Source organism: Apium graveolens, chromosome 2 (assembly GCF_009905375.1).
Source record: "Apium graveolens cultivar Ventura chromosome 2, ASM990537v1, whole genome shotgun sequence".
In the NCBI taxonomy this organism is placed as follows: Eukaryota; Viridiplantae; Streptophyta; class Magnoliopsida; order Apiales; family Apiaceae; genus Apium; species Apium graveolens.
In genome coordinates this window covers 72,736,763-72,742,676 of record NC_133648.1, presented here as the reverse complement: position 1 = coordinate 72,742,676, position 5,914 = coordinate 72,736,763, and the positions used below count along the sequence as shown (strand labels likewise).

Sequence of the window (5,914 nt, the reverse complement as noted above, 5' to 3'; positions counted from 1 at the left end):
TATTCCCTTAGTTATAATTGTTAGCTTAATTCTTAGTTATAAACAACCCAAATTGTTATCGTCTTAGCATTGAATAATAACCATACATTATTGCTTAAGTGCATGAATTAAATAGTTAACCAATGCCGGTCTCTGTGGGATCGAACTAGAAATAATTCTATATTGTTTGCGAACGCGTATACTTGCGTGAATTATTAGCATGTGTTTAGCGACTAACAAGTTTTTGCCGCCACTGCTGGGGACTGCAGTGTTAATTTATAGTTTATGCGCTTTCCATTACTGGTCGTTAAAGTTCATTGACTCGGATATTGTTACTTATTTGTTCCTTGTCTTATTTCAGGTACTCTAGCGAGGGTGTATGCATACGCGTTCGCGTACTCGTAAGAGAACACTGGATAAAGCCGAGGAAGAACTTGTGGTGGTTCGAAGGGAAGTTTTTGAGGAAGAAAAGAAGGTAGAAAAAGAAGAGAAAGTCGAGGAACCAGCTTTAGTAGAGATGGGTGATCAAGCAGAAAATCCTAAGGCTTTGATGGACTATTCTCAGCCTAAGATTAATGACATTCAGTCAAGCATCATCAGGCCAGCTATAAGGGCTAATACTTTTGAAATCAAGTCAAGCACAATTCAGATGATACAGAACTCAGTTCAGTTTGGGGGTTCTCCTACTGAAGACCCCAACATGCACATCAGGGATTTCATCGAGATCTGTGACACGTTCAAATTCAATGATGTGACTGAAGATGCTATCAAGCTGCGAATCTTTCCATTCTTTCTAAGGGACAAGGCTAAGTGCTGGTTACATTCTCTACCAGCAGGGTCTATCACCACTTGCGAAGATCTTGCTCAAACGTTTCTCACTAAATTCTTCCCTATGGCGAAGACTGCTGCAATCAGGAATGCTCTTACTCAGTTTGCTCAGCAAACTGGAGAATCTCTGTGTGAGGCTTGGGATCGATATAAGGAGATGTTAAGGAAGTGCCCACACCATGGCATGCCTGATTGGATGATTATTAACTATTTTTGCAACGGATTGGGTGCTACTGCTAGACCCATTCTTGATGCAGCATCAGGAGGAGCCTTGTGGGCTAAAAGCTACGATGAAACTTATAAACTTATTGAACTGATGGATGCTAATGAGTACCAGAATCCTTCCCAGAGAATGACTCAGGGAAAGGTAGCAGGAATTTTGGAGTTAGATACAGCAACTGCTATAGCTTCCCAACTTAAGGCTTTGACGATGAAGGTGGACACTTTGGCTAATTATGGAGATAATCAAATCGCTAGTGTCTGTGAGCTTTGTGCTGGTGCCCACGAGACTGATCATTGTGCAATTTCTAGTGAATCAACTCAGTTTATGAGCAACTTTCAGCATTCGCAGCAACCTGTGCCTGCCACTTATCATCCCAACAACCGCAATCATCCTAATTTCAGTTGGAGCAACACTCAGAATGCGGTTCAACAGCCTTATCAGCAGTATCCAGCTAAGCAGTACAACCCCCTGGTTTTCAGCAACCACAATATGCACCAAGACAACAACTCTAGCTGCAACAAGCCAATGAAAAATCTGAAGAGGAGTTAAAACTTATGTGCAAGAGTCAAGCCATTTCTATCAAGATATTGGAAAATCAAATTGGGCAAATTACCATGCCTTGCTTAATCGTCAGCCTGGTACACTACCTAGTGACACTGAAGTGCCAGGAAAGAGGGAAGCTAATGAGCAGGTAGCGGCAATCACTTTAAGGTCTAGAAAGGTTGCGAATTTCGATCAAACTCAAGTGTTGACTGAAGAAGCGGAGGCTGAGAAAGAAGTAGAGCAGCAGGAAGTAGAAGTGGAACCAAGGAAGACTACTGTTGAGCACATTCCTCCTAAGGGTAATACAGGGGAGAAACAGATCTATCCTCCACCGCCTTTTCCTCAGAGGTTGCAGAAGAAAAAGCTGGACAAGCAATTTGAGAAGTTTCTGGAGGTGTTCAAGAAACTTCATATCAACATACCTTTCATTGAGGCTCTTAAGCAGATGCCTAGTTAGCAAAGTTTATAAAAGGTATTCTCTCTCGGAAAGTGAAGCTAGATGATTTAGAGACAATTGCTCTTACGGAGGAATGCGGTGTTGTGCTGCAACAGAAGTTGCCTCCGAAGCTTAAGGATCTAGGAAGCTTCACTATTCCGTGTACTATTGGAAAAATGTCTTTTTACAGATGCTTATGTGACTTAGGAGCTAGCATCAATCTGATGCCATTATCAATCTTCAAGCAGTTGGACTTACCTGATCCAAAAGTGACTTATATGACCTTGCAGTTAGCCGACCGTTCTATTACATATCTGCGAGGTATTGTGGAGGATGTCTTGGTCAAGGTTGATAAACTCATCTTTCCTTATGATTTTGTAATTCTTGATTTCGAGGAGGATAAGAATATTCCCATAATCTTGGGAAGACCTTTCTTGGCAACTGGCTGAACCTTGACAAATGTGCAGAAGGATGAGCTTACGATGCGAGTACTGGATCATGATATAACTTTTAATGTGTTCAATGCTATGAAATTTCCTACGGAAAATGAGGAGTGCCTAAAGGTGGAATTGGTTGATTCTGTGGTTACTTCAGAACTTGATCAATTGCTAAGGTCCGATGCCTTAGAGAAAGCCTTATTGGGAAATTCAGATAGTGAAGATTGTTAGTCCCTAACAATGCAGCAAGAATTACAGAAGGGGGGTTGGATGTAATTCTAGTAATCTTTTCTCAAACTATAAAATGTTCTAACTCAAACTATATATATAAATGTTTTGATTTGCAAGGTGCGGAATCACAAATTAAATAAATAAAAAACATAAAGTAATAAAAAACACAAGTCTTTAAAACTTTCTGGTGGATTTGAAAGTATCCACCAAATATATATATATATATATGTATATATATATATATATATATATCGAATTAAGAACTCTGTGAAGAACAAATTGTCTCACAGCTGCTTTATAAGTGAACAAACAAACTACAGAGAAATTCTTAACAGTTACAATTTTTTCTATTTCTCTTCTAAAAGTGTTTGCTTAGTTGTTTGTTCTACTAGCTACACTTGGTTTATATACCACCAAGTTTAAATGGTAATAAGACAAGATATTAAAATAAAACTATCAAGTCAAACTCCATGCTGCTTCACTACTCTATTCCAGCATCTTTGAAAATCTTCTTATCTTGCATGGAAATGGTAATGCTTCTTTATTCTTCATTTCCTATTAAAAGGGCTTCCACATTCCTTTTGCAAACACCCAACGCATGTGACTGTGTTGTCACTGTCAACAGATGTTTGAATTGATCATTCTTCGGGTACATGTTTATCATCCATCGGGTTGCCTTATTGATCATCCATCGGGTAGCTTTGTTGATCATCTGTCAGGTAGCTATTTGACACTTAAATTCATTTCAGTTATGTAGAATTACAAGACATCTTATATTTACAATTAATCAACCTATTCTGCATATCTAATTAAAGTGAACATGAATTATATGCTACTACAGAATCTATATAAAGATATTTGCATAAATGTGCTACATGACTTATTATTACATAAGCTACTCACCCGATGGATATCAATTAGTCATCCGTCGGGACTATATTGAATCATCCATCGGGACTACAATTGATCATCCATCGGGTGCTACATTTTTCACTAAGTTAAATCTACTAAGGTGTTTTGTTAATGTAATCATCAAGTTCACAACATATTCCCAACAATCTCCCCCAATTTATGCCTACTAGAATTGTAGTCATAAATTAAAAGAAACTTGATGATAACAAAACACCATAAAAATACAAATTTAAAAGGTAGTAGATAAAACTAAAAAATGCTGCAATATTCACTGAAGAATTTACAAGACAAAGTGTACAAAGATTTGCTCACAGTCATTTTCAAGGTGCTCCTCTAGTCTGAGCAGATTGATCTATTTCCTTGATGGTCTGGATTTCTTTCCAAGCTTCCTGTTATTTTCTTCTATCTGATTTTGGAGTTGTCTGTGGAATTCAAGTTCATCAGCTTCTGACAGATCTAGCATTTCTTGCATTTCCAGTAAAGTCTTATTGCTAGAGATGCTCAACTGGTCCTCTAGTCTGAAGAATCTTCTAACTCCCTTATCATCCATGAATTCCATCAGCCAGTAGGGACTTAGATGCACTCTACTTCCTGTGAAAGGAATATTAAAGTCTTTGGGAGTGCATCTTTGGCTCTAATACTCCTCAGTTCTTCAATCTTCTTTAGAACTAGTCTTCTAGCTGTCACATTGAATCCAAAGTTCTTCTTGAAAGATGAATAGACTTTTATTAGTATAGATTGGCTCTCTTGAAGAATCCTGTGAAGTGGCCATATAATCTCTTTTCCTGCCTTGTACTTGAATACTAGCCTTTTAGGTAGATTCATATAAGCATCAATCCCTCTAACTTCTTCCAGTTCATCTAGATAGAGGTTTAGATCAAAGAATTCCTTGATGTCACAGATGTACATGATATCCCCCTTGTTAAATTTGGTTTGAGCTTTGGTTAGGGACTTGGATCTATCTTGAATTCTTCATGTGCCACAGAGGGCATGGATGTTTGAGTTGTTGTAGAAGTAGACTATTTGGGAAAGTATCCTTCCATCTCCTAATCACTGAAATCTAATTTCCTCTTGATTCTTTGCTTGTACCTTGGTTTCTTTGTCTGTTGAGGTTCATCTTGCACTACTTGATCTTGAGATTCAGCAATTACAGATGGTTGTGCAGAAATTTGTTGTGTGGGTTTGACAGCTTGCAACTTGACCAAGATAACAGCTTGCTCCTTCTTTTATTTGAGCTTTTTAGCATCTAGAGCAGCTTGCTTCTTTTCTTGTTTTAATCTTGCGTTTTCTTCCCTTTTTGCTTCAACAAATTGAGGGTGTCCAGCCACCACACAAATTTCCTTACCATTTCTGAAAATCTTGGCAATTCTCCTTTTTAGAGCTGAATCTGCAGGATCTTTGTAGAATACTATAGACCTGGCCAACAGCTTCTTCTCATCAGGCTTTGGTATCTCATACACTGTGTCCAAAGGGTTATTGAGTGAAGGCTTTGGGTAGTTCACCTTTGGCTTCATGATTGGATCTGCCTTTGGGGATTTGATGCAGGATGTCTGTCCTCTCTCCAGATAGTTCATGCTCATATCATTCACAGAAATTTGCCTGACTTGAGAGTGATGAATGGCTGATTTTTCTGGCTTCTTTGTTAGACCAAATTTCTTTTGAATATCCTCATCAATTTTCTCCCAGTTGATTGGACTAGACTGCTTCTTCTTAGATGCTCTCAAAGTGGCTGCTGCTTCATTTATCAGATCAATGCTATCTTTAGCTGGTGGCTTTGTGAAAGCAATTGTTGGCACAATTGCTTTACTTACTTGAATGTTAAGCACTTTTTACTCCCCCTCACTCCTAGAACTCTCTTTCTCCCCCTTTTTGTTATCATTAAGGTTAGTAGAGGAGGAGGTCTGTGCAGCCACCAGTTTCTGAAGCAAGTCTATTTGTTGAGCTTGGTGTAGATGGATTGCTATAAGAGAAGCTTACATAGCAACCATTATTTTGTCCAAGAATCCACCTTAGTTGCAAGATCAAAGTTTTTCCTTAGTTGTCTTTCGATGTCAAGCAATGTGGCTTCTGGAAGTTTAGCTTCCAACTTGTTAGAGATGTCTTTCTTAAGTTGATCAACTTCATTTTTGATGAGGGAGACATTTTGACTTTGTTAGTAGCCTGAGATTTGCTGTAGTTGGAGAGAAGCAAGATGTGCTTGCAGAAGCTTCTTGGTGCTAGCATTTATGGTTGATTGAAGTGCAAACCGTGTTTGGCTGATAAGTTGGATGAGTGTGGTCTTGAAATGGTGATCATCGTATTGCTTGGAAAAGGCCCATGATGGCA

General features: G+C 38.6%; 1 non-coding gene across 1 annotated transcript; it reads right to left on the bottom strand.

Moving 5' to 3' along the window:
- Positions 1-886: 886 nt before the first annotated feature.
- On the bottom strand, positions 887-993 carry LOC141709941 (small nucleolar RNA R71). Its single transcript, XR_012570492.1, has one exon. It is a non-coding gene; the product is annotated as a small nucleolar RNA R71 (small nucleolar RNA).
- Positions 994-5,914: the final 4,921 nt, after the last annotated feature.